The following is a 14,959-nucleotide window of genomic DNA, read 5'->3' on the forward strand; positions in this document are numbered from 1 at the left end:
GATCATGAAAGAGTTTATCAGATTCCTTCCATTTCCTCTGAAGTTTTTCCCATTCAGCCCTTTAGGATTTAGAATGTTGAAGTCAAGGTAGGTGTTGGTGAGTTTTCACATGTAGTTAAGGTTCACACAATGCAAATTGAAGGGACCTATAGTGGCTTGTACATTCGGCACTAAGTTGGACCTTAAGCTAGGCAGAAATGATCAAATGTTTACGTTGGTATTTGCTTTACACTTTTCTAAAGCCTCTTTATTTTACCTCTGCACCTGATCTTTCTCGACGCGATGTTCGTCTCTTCCAACTCTTTTGCATAGAATTTTAGAGATTGGTACTTATCCTCCCAAGTGGAGATAAAAAGTGTAAGCTCATGATTTTGATAAACATTGGCTTCATAAGATTGGCAGAGATGGTTAAGTGATTGCTTGCCAAAATGGATGGTCCTCTCAAACTCTACTTAGCCTCGTACTCAGCACAAGTTTTTCGGAGAGTGCAGCTCATGAGCCCCATTCCACTGCCAATATGGAAAAAGAACCCACCAACTCTAGAAGTGTGGGTTTATGAACATCACTTGATTAAGAAAAGGGGTAGGTGAACTTTTTTAGCTTCAAGGGCAAATCCTTGTTTTGTTGGACAATAAAGGAAGAGAAAGGATATTACCTCGCACTAATGTGCTTCTTTCAAAAGAAGAATGTCTAGACCTCGCTAGAAGAAGGAATGTAGTAGAGAGCGCTAATTGGGGAAGTATGCAAAGCTGGACGAGTGACGTCCAAGTATGGAAACACAAGAAAGATGATGAAATGTGTGTCAGAAGGTCTGCATCATTGGCAGGCTCAGTGTTGACTAGGGAGGAACAAAGGTTCTCTTTCCAAGATTATTGGTTTCTTGCTAGGCCTGTGGTAAAAAAATATATTCTCGTTACTTCCTTTAGCACTGGAGGACCTTTTTTGCAACCTCTACTTTTTGCAGCTACTATTACCTACCCGTGCCATAGCTTTAGTTGCCTCCACAACCTCTTACACACTCTACATGAAGGCCTCCACATCAATGTTTTTTTGATTACGAAAAGAACTAAGGAAAGTGGGAGAACCTACAGTAGAAATAGAAGGGCCAACAACAGTATCAACCAAGGTTCTACATGATGAATCATCCCTAATGCTCAGTGTTGAGGTAGACCAGTGTCGAGGAGGTATATTGTAAACTATATAAAAGAAATTAATAGACTCCATATTTCTTCCAACAAGTGCCCAGGCTAACTCGTGTGTAACACCCCAAACCTGGCTTAGACGTTATGACCGAATCTGACGGCGTCACATGAGAGTGTCTTTAGAAAATCTTAGCAAGTTAAAAATCGTTCAGTTCATTATCATTACTTAAGTCGTGAAATCTCCGATCTGATTATTAGGTGAACACATTTCATTATCGCGGAAGCTAAACATCATAAATTCATTAATCAATAGCTTAATAGTTTAAAATCCTGGAATAACTTAAAAATAGTTCAAGTTCAAAGACATTTTAATCCAAAAAATAAATATTTAGAATAAAGCAGACAAAATAGAATGTTACTAAAAAATCCATAAATGTCCAACAGTGGGCACCATCGGGACCTTCCGTCGCACCAATCCGTCTACTGCTGAGGATTACTTGATAGACAAATAAACAAAGGGGTGAGTTTTTGCAAACTCAGTGTGTACATGCCCACAAACAGCATGCACACAAACAGATAACAGAATACAGACAGTTCGGCCTTGGCTATGCAGGTATCGCATGCATAACAAATCAGATATAAAAAAATATGCCCACCAACCTTGCACACCATCTTCGACCAGTCCAACACACCATGTGGGGATAGAATCGACCCACCCAACCCTACACACCAAGTATAGGGATATAATCAACCCATCCAACCCTACACACCACAAGGTACCATAAAACAGTACATAATAGATATATGCAGTGTAGCTGCCAGATAATAGGCTAATCGCTTCTCAGACTTCCTTCTCTTCACAACAATTCCTAACCCAATGCAATGCAACATACATATCATGACATGCTTATATGCAGATATCATATCTTATCAAAATCATGGTAGAACAGATATACAGAATCAGATAGATACACATGCTTAAAATAACATGCTTTTGCCTACAATTCAGTAATCAATCAGAGTATGGGGTTTAAGTAACGCTTACCGCCCTTACAGTCAGGTCACAGTCGACTTAGGCGACCCGTGCAATCTTACAAAACATTTCAAACAAATTGGGCCATACGCTCGTGTACCCTACCCGTATGTGCCCACACACTCATGTGGCTCACACAGCCCAACTTGGCTTTGCCCGTGTGGATCACACGGCCTGGCCCAAAATCCCACATGCCCGTGTTGTTCACCTGTGTGACCCACACGCTTGTGCGGTCTACACGATCCAATTCGTCAAGCCCGTGCCTCGCACACTAGCCTCACATGCCCATGTCTGTTGTGCCCGTGTGGCGCGTGCACTGCTTGGCTCGTCAGTGACACGCCCGTGTCCCGCGATGCTGTAGCACCCCAAACCCGGCCCAGAAGTTATGGCCAGATCCGGCATGCCACATCAAAAACGTAAAAAAAAATTTCCATTCTAAGTCCAGAAAATCATACTTGATGTTCAAAAGATTAATTCATTAAGGGTTAAAGTGAATGGAAGCTGTGCACCAGGTAGGAAATCGGAAAAGAGGTGGTGAGTCCATCGGACTGCTTAAGTACCAAGCTCCCTTCGGATCCAATCCTAGACATGCATACCGCCATTACCGCACCTTAACATCATGGATATTTCTAGGAAACCGATTTGATTAAGTTATTTTTAGGAAAAGTGATTAATTTTGGAAAATACTTTCATTGCGGAAGCTTTGCTTGTTGTCGTGTTATTTTGAAATCAATTGTTGTTTTTGAAAACGCGCCCTAAAGCTATCCAATTTCAACAGTTAAAATAAGTATTACCTATCTTAGTAATACATATTAAAAACCATCAAAATAAATAAGCGGCCTTATTACATTTAAAACCCAAAACTTCAAACGTAATTAAAAGGATGTCCAGTTCACGGAAGAAAATCAAACTTTGAGCGGGTGGCCACTCAAATTCCCTCACGCTCCAAGCCCACTATGGTTGGGGATTTCCTGCGTGGATGAAAATAAAAGGGGTGAGTTTGGGAAACTCGGTGTGTAAATTAACCCAACCATAGCCTATATCGCCTAAACCACGAAATAGAATAAGTTGGCCTTAGCCGAGCAATGTAATTGAATAAAGCCTATAGGCCCATAATGAGCAGTAATGATATTACATGTTTATGCGAAACCCAACCATATCCAACCGTATACACCCCGTTCCAACCTTACACCGTGTGGGAGACAACTCGACCCACCCAACCGCTACACGCCACGAATTTGCAGCATGGCTGCGAGCAGAATAATGTGACAGAGTCACGGATCTGAATAATCGTGGCGAGCCACGGAATCAGATATATATGGCGAGCCACTAGATCGATATTTGTGGCATAGCTACGAACGCTTCCTCCATAATATAACCATGTCCCCATGCAATGAGATATATAATTATGGCATACATCATACGTAATCGATCGTCATGCTTTTCACCAAAATTAACCCTAGGGGTATAACGGTAATTTTGCACCTAGGGTATAACAATAATTTTCCATACATAGGGGTATTATAGTAATTTAGCTACTTTTAGGGTTTTATGCATATCCTAACTATTTACGTACTATCGAACACTTACCGCACATACTTATTGAATTGGGCCGTTGGCCCATGAACCCGATCTTTGGCCCATTAAGCCCAAATTATCAAAATGTACGAAATCGCGCATCTGCGGTTTATTACTTTAGATTACCAAATATACAAATCCAACTATCTTACGAGCATTCGCACACTCATAAATTCCCAAAATCTCGACTTTTCGGCATTTCGGCTTTTTGGCTTTTGCCAATCTAGTCCATGAGAGGTGTCGATTACACACTGCTTCCGACGATATCTTTGACGAGATCCACGCATCGAACCGCCTACAATTGGATTACTAACACGTTAATCTAACTATTCAAATACAAACTACGTATTAACCCCTTACAATATTCGCCAACCACACCTACGGATCATAGTAAGCTTATAAGAAAGCAATAAGCAACTCATTAACAAATTTTTGTCAATGTTTACCACATAATCATAATTTCACTGCAAGCTGTCTTCCTGAGCAACAGTCACTAAATTATTTATAACTGGAGCTACGAAACTCCAAATCAAGTGCCGTTAATTTTCCCTGAAAATAGACTCATATATATTTTATCCATAAAATTTTCAGAATTTTTGGTATGGCCAATCAATACCAGATTTTTCTTAAAGTTTCCCATGTTTCACTGTTTGACTAATCTGACCACTCTTCATTACGAATCAAATTTATCATTGTACAGAATTCAAAATATGTTCTCGTTTATATCATTAGAAACTAGACTCAATAAGCTTTAATTACATAATTTATTCATCTTCTAATTCTTCTTCCACAATTTATGGTGATTTTCCAAAGTCACGTTACTGCTGCTATCCCAAGCAGATTTATTACCAAATCACTCTTTCACACATACCTTGCATGCATGTTATTTAAACATGTATATCACCAATCAATCATCACATATCTATGATTTTACTTAAGTATAATCTCCATTTCATCATTTTAAAGCACAACATGTTAGCCGATTTTTCCCTTTAGCATCTAAGGCACATGCATGTTCATTTGTTTGGCTCAACTTCACTTATCTTCCATTTTTCATCAAAAGAACATGAAACAACAACCATTTCCTTCATTTTAATTCATGACTAAATGCTCACAACACAACTAAAAATCAAAATATACTTCAAGAGTTAAGGTAGAATCAAGAAGAACTCATGAATCTCAAAATAAAAGCAAGGTACCAAGAACTTACCTTCAATTTTCCTCCTCCTAATGACCAAATACTCAAGAGCTTTCTCCTCTCCTTTCTCTTCTCTAACTTTCAGCTATGATGAACAAAGATGGACAAAACTTTGTTCTTTTCACTCCTTTTTCTTTTAATAAAACTTCATATTTCATCCATTTAATTCTTTAATACAAAAGACATGAAATTCTTATCATGAAACATTTACCTAACCCATTATCATGAAACATTTACCTAACCCATTATCATGGAACATTTACCTAACCTATTATCATGGAACATTTACCTAACCTATTATCAATTTGTATCAATTTGTACCATAAATTATGGATATCAAGTGTACATTTTGTCTACAACAACATGATGGCTGGCCACTTCATGTAAAATGGGAGGTTTGTCATGGAAATCCTCCTATTTTGCACTCCTATTTATTTGGCCACTTCAATTTAGCCTATAGCATTTTCAAACATTTTCACATAGGTCCTATTTCATAATTTCACTCCTTTTTTCTTATGGAACAAAAATTAACTAAAATTATCGGGTTCTATCTTAAGCTTGGGCTTTCTAGATGCCCACTAACATAATTAAACCTATGCCAACATTCACAGGATTCCCAAAAATTGGGGCGTTACAGATGCAGGCTACCACACGGGCAGACCACACGCCCGTGTGGCATCATTTAGCTTTTAGCGAAACTCGTTTTCTACACGATCGGAGTACACACCTGATTTATTTTCGCTGCTAATCCAACCACGAGCACTCCAAAACCTAAGATTGACAATACCGAGCCCAAATCAGTCACTTAAATCGACCTCCTTAAGAACTGTCAAATCCCGAAAGAGAGATCTACTTACCTTCAATGAAGAATGGTGTTTCCTTGCTGTTTAGAACTCGATTACTGATCTACAGAGCCTTGAATATCCCCTAAACAGCCAACAAAAACCCTCTTAAATGATCTCCAAAGAAAATCACACAACTTGATAAAGCGATACTTATCAAATCGACAGAACCGCTAATGATACACCTAAGCTTATCGAAAAAGAAGAAAAACGAAGGGAAGAAGGTAAAAGAGAAGGAAATTTTCGGCAGCAAGGGGTTTTGGGAAAAAGAAAATGGCAGAGAGCAAGAACTTTTGTTAAAAAGAAAGGAATAAGCCCTACTTATCCCTAAACCCCAATTCAGATTTCTGATAAAGCCCAACTCTTAGCCAAAACTTGCAGCAAAAATAATCCCATCGCCACTGCAGGGAATCGAACTCCAGACCCTAAGCGTAATCCCTTGTCACTTAATCACTAGACCAGCAGGCCCATTCTATTAGGTTTTTACCAACAATTCCTTATAAGCCCACTGACCTAAAGTCAAGCTTTATTCAAATAAAAACCCAAAATTTAGCCCAAGTTAAAGCTTAAACTTAGGACCTCCCAAACACACCCTAAAGTACATAACTACTTAAACCAATACGTTTAAAGCCAAAAATAACATAAACCTAGTTGTTCAGTTATTTCCATGCTCAACAATTACAAAAGCCGAAATTAAAGAAATTTGGGGCGTTACACGTTGTTGGCGCCAAATGGCCACACCTCTTTAGCGGACTACACCACCCTAGGGTTTACGCCTAGATAAAGATCAATTGTCTGCCAACCATTTGGGTTTCTTCCCTATAAAAATTAGCGAAAGACATTCCTAACTGTGAGGAGCCTTTGTGTACAAGGGTTAAAATTGGAGGCAGGTGGATTCCTTGGGAATTGACCATTTAGTGGGGAAATCGAACTCACTAGGGAGCTTAATTCTCACCAAGATGAATTTGTTGCAGTTTAGGTGAAGGTTTGAAGCCCAATTCTTGAGAAGAGGATCTTAGCCTTGGCAAACCCTGAAAATTCCAAGTGAGGGCCCTTGAGTTTGGACCTTCAAATGATAGAAGTGTTAGTAGTCACCAAGCATGGGTGGCTTATTTTGAATGCTACAGTTTAATAAGTGCGCCACCAAAGTCCACTAGGATAGACCATACAACTGCCTTGGCGCAATACTGTACTCATCAAGGATTGTGAAGAATGAGGGGTGCAATGGAAGGTTGAAGCCAGTCTCTAATAGATAGAGAGACAGTATGAGACCTTCACTAGAATCATTTAGACATCTTTACCCGTAGACGATTTTGAAGTGAGAAACGAAATTTGGCAACCGAATACCTCGGGCTACCAAGTAATTCACCATTTCCTCTCAAGTGGATAGGCAACTATATAGTGGAGACATTGTTGAAGTACAAGTGTCTTGGAACTGTGGTTTATTATCACTTGCAACCATTGAGTTTCCACAATAAACTCTTCGGCTTTGGTGCTCGTAAACCTTGACCCTCCCTCTTGACGCTAGTACAATTCCAAACAACTAAAAAGGGAATAAGAAATAGGTGTAGAAAACTAGAGAATTCCCTTGAAACTGAATAATGTTTATAAGGGAATTATAAACTCTAGCAACAAAATTAGGAGAAGAAGAAAGAAATAGGAGAAAAGAAACTTACAGCACGTTTGGTTGGATGGAATCGCTATTCCATTCCTACCCAATTCGCGTGCTACAGTAATTTTTTGCTATTACATTGTTTGGTTCACCGTTTACATAATTACGCAGCTTTGCTATTACAATCATATTCCCTCAGATGCTGTAATAGGTATTCTAGGGTGGGGGCTCTAAATTGCTATTCAACACCACACGCGTAAAATTTCTCCCAAAATAGCCTGCTTTCTTCTCCCTTGCTCCAGATTTCTTCCAACATTTTTCCCCAAATCAACAGCACGTTCGCCCTTCATCTTCATCTCTGGTACGTTTTCTTTTTTTATTTCATCTCCTGTTTTCTATTTCTCCTTCCTCATAACTTCATAACTCTTCTTGTATAAAACTTCATAACTCTTCTCATAGTCATCTTTGATTGTCAAAATTTGTTATGGGTCTCTGATATATTTATTTGTTTCTTTGGCTTATGAAACTGAAGGCACCAACTGTTTTTTTTTTGTTTGATTCTTTGATTGTCAAAATTTTTTATGGGTCTCTAATATATTTTCATCTTCTGATCTCCCATTCCAGGTTGGGTATTTTTCCTCCTATAAACCCTTTTCTTAATGAATATTTTTCATTTGATCTCTACAAATGTTAGTTCATTTGGTGCTACGGTTCTTTATTTATCTTCAATTTTGTATTTGTTCATCTGGGTATTAAGTAAGTTATGTTAATTTCACTCAGTCATTGGTTTTGGTTTCATAGGAAGTTGGCTTACGGTCAATTGTATTTTTTTTAGGTAACGATGGAATTGGATTTATTGTAGGCATTTTATATTGGTGTTTAGAAATTTATGTTATTTTTAGATTTATAGGAAGTGAAGTAATGGTTAATTCAAGTTATTTTAGGTTAATTATATTTATTGGGAATTTCTCTTCAAGTTCTTACGATGGAGTGAGAAACTATATGTAAGGTGGATTTGCCATGTCAAATAGTTTTTCTTTTTCTTTTTGTGTGTGTACGTGTATGTATTCTCTTTAGCTTTGAAGGATGTACCTAATAATTGTACCACTACAAGAAAACAGACTTTTAGCGGCCCTTTTTTTAGCCTTCAAGCGCCGCTAAAACTATTTGCGGCGTTTTCACAAGCGCCGCAACAAAGGCTGCTATAGGAAATGCCGCAAAAGTTTGCGGCGCTTATCTCAAAAAACGCCGCTAAAAGTCAGCGCTTTTAGTGGCGTTTTTATCACAAACGCCGCTAAAAGCCCTAACTTTTAGTGGCGCTTTTCCCAAAAACACCGCTAATTTTGGAAAATTCAATATGCACATTTTTCACCAATATCTAGCCCTTCCTGCATTAAATCCAACCAAAATCAACAAATGTAGCATGAAATGCTACCAAAAATAGCAAATTTAGCATAAAAAATACAACCAAAAACATTAATTCTAAATGATACTTCAAATTTAACGAAAGATATATGATGTGATTAATAAATAAAGTATAACTTAAAATATTTTTACAATAATGTTAAATGTGAAAAAGTTAAAAACATTCTTATAATGAGAAAACTAATGTCTAAGATGGCGGCTTTTGCGACTGCTGAAACATCTGCATCATCTGCTGAAGCTGAAGCTGGAGCTCATCATACTTTCTGCTCGCCTCTGCCTCCCTCGCTGCTGCTGCTGCCTCCCTATCTGCTGCCTCCGCTCTAAGTTGTTACTGGAGTTCTTCATATTTTCTTTGAACCTCGGCAATTTGCTCAACCGTGTTCGCTTGCATCTGAGCTATCTGGTTTCTTAACCTATAAACTTCAGCTTGAGCTTGACTCTCGAAAGGCATGTATTGCTGGGAGCCGGATCCAAAATATTGGGTCAGGGAAACACCAGATCCTTGAAATCAAACCCGACCGTATCTTTTAGGACCCAAAACTTCAGTGATAATTCTGTTATCAATGTTATCAAGATTAACAGAACTATCAGTCGAAGCAATCGCTTCATACTCTGCCTTCTTCTCCTTTAGTTTCTCCTAATAAATCAATCAAAGAGTTAGAAACGGAATATATAATAAAAAGGAATGCAGCATAACTTAACATGAATTAAACCATTATAATTAAACATTATAAATATTTATAATAAATCAAATTTTATTAAATAAATATACCATAATTTCTCCAGCTTCGGATGTCATAGGAGATCCATCTTTCTTCCTATGCGTAATCTCAAAAAGCTGAAGGCGTCCAACTTTTTGACCGGACGAAACTTCCTACAATATAGTAGTAAAAATATTATTTAATAGTAGAAAGTCATTAATATTTGATAGAATTAATAAATTCATAATACCTCGGCCTCAGCTACAGAAGCAAAACTTCTCGACCCTGCCATGTGCGTGAATTTTTGTTTTTGTCTGCTGCTTGTTCCAACTCGCTCACGGTCCTACATAATGAAATTATTATTACGTATTTAGTAAACAGTATATACCGAAAAATTTATAAGAGTTTGGAATTACGTAATACCTCTCATTTCTTTGAATTCCAGAATCTAACCGCATCTTCCCATTGGTACCTCAGCATTCTCGACGGGACATTTTGTAATTTTTCCTCGAGGCTTATATCTTTCTTAAAATATTGTTTTTTCAAAGTGCTTTTATTGTCTCTCCATTTTTTACCCAATGCCTTCTTAATATGGTCATCGAATACCTCTAAAGCAAATCTCTCCTAAAAAAACACAAGTTTAGAATGTAAATATAAATGAAACTTAAACCAAATTATTATAAATTACATTCACATTTTGTTACCTTAATATTAGCGAGAGCCTGATTTTTGTTGCTATCAGGCATGTGATGCCATGATTCGTAGTTGATGGGCAACATATTGGCATTTCGTGCTAAAATGCCCAAATAGCCTGCTAAAAGTCGAGCTTCAGATCCAACAGGCTGACCATGACTGTTTCTACTTACTTTGACATGCTCAACAGGATCTAAGGCGTATAATTCTTTAAGCAGCGTACGTCCTCGACCTCTGTGCGTCGCACCACTTTCAACTGAGAAATGATATACTATTATTATATTAAAATTGAGAAATAAATCAATAATAAAAGTCAACACATGTAAAAACTTAACATTACTTTGAAATTCTCCAGGCTCGTCAAGTGTCTCCGCACATTCAAGATCCAACAACTCTCATTGCTCACTATTTGCTTCTTCCGAATTTTGAGTATTCGGACAATACTTAAATCTCGTAATCTTCTTCTACGCATTTTTCCTGCAATACACATAAAATAGTTGAAGTTTTAGTAACAAGTTACAACAATAATAGTACATATAAAATAGTTAAATTATATAACATGACTAAGATTAAAATTATAATATTACATATAATTAAAAAATCGTAAAATCTTACTACATCATTATTCGTAAATATCCTCATCCACATCATGTTGAACCCATTGATGTTGTGTACTAGTACTAGGGATATTTTCATCTAAGTTTTGTTCAGGAAAATGTAATGTTTCTGATCTTTCGACGATGTCATCTCTACTTCCATTACCCATGTCAAACAAGTCTCTAGTGGTGTTCTGGAGTACAACATACCAACCCTTATCAGTTGGATCTTTCGAATAAAAAACTTGTTTCACTTGAGAGGAAAATACATATGGCTCATCCATCAATTGTTGTCCAGTGTGAATAAAGCAAGAGAAATTAACCATTGTAAAACCAAATTGATCTTTTTTAATTCCGCGAGCAGTATTAACATCAGCCCAATCACACCGAAATAAGACAACTTTCCATCTTCCATAGTAATCCAACTCAATAATGTCGGTAAGAAGTCCGTAACACTCCATATTACCCTCAACTGGATTACTGTCCCTAGCACTAGCATAACTTGTAATTGAAGAATTAACAACAATTCCACAATTTTGAGTTCTCCTCATTCTCTCGCGATATTTTGTATGAAATCTGTATCCATTGATGAGGAATGCACTATATCATTTTATTACTTTGTTCGGACCTTGGGAAAGCCATTTAACTTCGTCATTGATGTCCTTCCCACTCCAAACCTATTGAATCAAAAGTAAATTGAGTAATTATAAATGTATTATGTAAAAAAAATTTATTTAATTAACTAAATTTCACAATTATATGTAACTTATTAACTTCAGTTACATACCGTTTGGCTTAACCATTCATGAAAAGATTCTATGAATAACTTATTAATCTCTCGATGTTGTAATCTTCGAGAGCGTGCACGAGATCTCAAAATTTGTTTGTACTCACTATGTTAAAAAAAAGTTTAATTGGTTAGAAGGTAAACAAATCAAAACGACGAATATCTGAAGAAATTTTAGAACTTACTTGCGTAATGGTTCAATTGAATCATGGTGAAAAAGTACATATCGATGTGCTTGTATCCACGATATATCATTTAATTCTGCAATTTAACTTTGCCGATTGCTTCTCCATAACTTTGGAATAAATAAGTGTCGGCCAAGTTATGATCATTGAGCCCAGCATTTCTACTTGGTTTATTCAATCGTGTTTCAACATCTTCTAAATATCTAGAATAGAAGGTCATACACTCCTCTGCCAAGTAGCCTTCAGCAATTGATCCTTCTGGATAATGCTTATTGTGACAATACGACTTCAATTTCTTAGGAACCTAAACACGATATACAATATTTATCAAAAGCTGTAACTAAATGTATAGAGGTGAATGAATGAATACTTGAGAAATAAATTAGCACCTTTCTATAGGATACATCCATCGATAAAAAATCGGTCCACCAAGTATTGCTTCGTAAGGGAGATGGATTACCAAGTGCACTGTAATAGTGAAGAAGGAAGGTGGAAAGATCTTCTCCAAATTGCATACAGTCAAAGCCACTCGATCATGTACTTTCTCAAGTTCTTCAACATCCAAGACTTTGCCACAAATAGCTTTCAATATAGTGGATAGTTCAATTATACAGGACGTTACGTTTTTTGACATACAACAACGTAAAGCAACTGGGAGTAAATCTTGCATCAAGATCATATGTCTCAACACCCGACCATAACTGTTTTAACTTTTCAATAAGTGGCTACAAATAGATGTCAATATCATTTCCGGGACCTTTCTCTCCAGGGATAATCATTGATAAAAGAAATGAAGATTGCTTCATGCAAATCCATGGAGGCAAATTGTAAAGAACAAGCACTACAGGCCAAGTACTGTATGAAGTACTCATGATTTTAAATGGATTAAAGCATCAACTGCTAGCCCAAGCCTCACATTCTGAGGATCGCTTGCAAAGCTTGGAAATTTACTGTCAAATGATTTCCAAGCTACAGAATCTGCAGGATGTCTTAATAATCCATCATCGGTCCGTTGATCATTATGCCACCTCATAGATTCGACCGTCTTTGACGACATGAAAAGCCTTTGAAGTCTTGGTATTAGGGGAAAATATCGCAAAACCTTGACTGGCTTCTTTCTTACCTGTGCCCCACCTTCATCCGAATTCACATCTTCTACATTCCTATCCATCCAACGAGACTTACCGCAAACATGACAAGACTGTTGGTTTTACTGATCACCCCAGTACAACATGCAGTCATTTAGGCAACTATGAATTTATCGTACCCAAGGTGCAAATCTTTTATGAGTCTCTTCATATCTTGACAAGATTGGGGTATTTTTGCAAATGGAAACATCTCTCTCAGAAACTCTAGCAGCATTGTAAAATAGTTTCCGGTCCACCCTCCCAAACATTTTAAGTGAAATAGACGAATACAGAAGGACAATTTTGAATATTTTGATCCCTCGTAAAGTTCTTCGTTCATTTCACTAAGTAAATTGTAGAACTTCGCCGCTTCTTCATTTGGCTCCTCATCAGTTGCACTTGTTCCCGTTTCGCAAAAAAACATTTCCACCAATATTACAATCATCGGATGCAATAAAGTCAGGTGGAAACGATTGCTCACCATGACTGTGCATATTAAATGCATCCTGCAACATACCTTTCATGTCATCTTGTCTAACATAATCGTTGAAGAAGTTCCACTAGATGTACACTCACCATGAAAAATCCATTTTTTATACCCCCGAATAAAGCCATCAACAATTAGATGTTCACAGACAACTTCACGAAAATTCCAATTGATGTTGCCACACTTCTTACACGGGCAAAAAATCATATTCTCTTGGCTTGCATTTTGAAATGCAAAATTTAAAAAAGTTTGTACTCCATTTTGATAGGCGTTGCTTACCCTTGACAAATTTATCCAACTCCTATCCATTTCGTAGTTCTTGAAATCTAAAGTTTACAATAAATTACACGGGTAAGTTGTTTATTTATAAGTATAATTAAGTTATGTAAGTCATGTATTATGTAAGTTATTTATTATGTAAGTTATTTAAATTATGTAAGTTATGAAATTTGATCTTTAAATTATGTAAGTTATGTATTATGTAAGTTATGAAATTTGATCTTTAAATTATGTAAGTTATGTATTATGCAAGTTTTGAAATTTTGATCTTTAAATTATGTAACTCATGTATTATGTAAGTTATGTAAATTATATAAGTTATAAAATTTGATCTTTAAATTATGTAAGTTATGTATTATGTAAGTTATGTATTATATAAGTTATGTAAGTTATGTATTAAATAATATTTAAAACTTATCTTGAGATGGGATTTGGATAATATTGCAACTAAAGCATAAACTATTCAATCAAGAATGATGAACCTAAATTGAAACTTTGTTTAACTAATTACATTGAACTTGCAAATGAGGAAATAGATGAAACCCAACTTTATTACAAGTTTTTTTTTGGGAAAAAGAATAGTAATTTGATTTTTATATTAAAATAAATTTAAATAATGGTCAATATTATTATATTGATAAAAAATATTTATAAGTCTTAAAAACATTTAAAAATATTAAATATTAAAATCAAACATTATTAATATAAAAATTAATCAATATGATGTATTACTTTGATGTTCTACTTATTATTAGAAATATATACAAGGCATGGGATATAATTTGATGAGTAACAAAAGTAACTTTTCATTTCAAAAGCTTTTAAATCATTTTTTTGGAAAAAAAGAATAGTAATTTGATTTTTATATTAAAATAAATTTAAATAATTATCAATATTATTATATTGATAAAAATATATTTATACGTTTTAAAAATATTTAAAAATATTAAATACTAAAATCAAACATTATTAATACCAAAAATTAATTAGTATTAAATATATACTTTTAGTCAAGAAGACAATATTTAATCATATAATAAATTAATATTTTTAGTCAATCTATTGAAAAATCATGTTAATATTTAAATAGCAAAATTACATTGAAATTGTGCAACTAATTGATTGCAAAATAAAAATAAAAATGCACAAGTTCAAAATGTACAGTAATAAACTTGAAAATTTAGAATCTAAGATGAACATTTATTAAGAGTTATATAAATAATTATAAAAAATTGTATATAATTTTTCAACCGATAAAGTATAATATAATTATA

General features: G+C 35.6%; 1 long non-coding RNA gene across 1 annotated transcript; it reads right to left on the bottom strand.

The window, feature by feature from the left end:
- Window positions 1-1,508: 1,508 nt before the first annotated feature.
- Window positions 1,509-1,865, bottom strand: LOC128290093 (uncharacterized). Its single transcript, XR_008279735.1, has 2 exons — window positions 1,803-1,865; window positions 1,509-1,638 (listed from the first exon to the last, which is right to left on the bottom strand). It is a non-coding gene; the product is annotated as an uncharacterized LOC128290093 (long non-coding RNA).
- Between the last annotated feature and the right edge of the window lie 13,094 nt (window positions 1,866-14,959).

This window comes from Gossypium arboreum, chromosome 3 (assembly GCF_025698485.1).
Source record: "Gossypium arboreum isolate Shixiya-1 chromosome 3, ASM2569848v2, whole genome shotgun sequence".
In the NCBI taxonomy this organism is placed as follows: Eukaryota; Viridiplantae; Streptophyta; class Magnoliopsida; order Malvales; family Malvaceae; genus Gossypium; species Gossypium arboreum.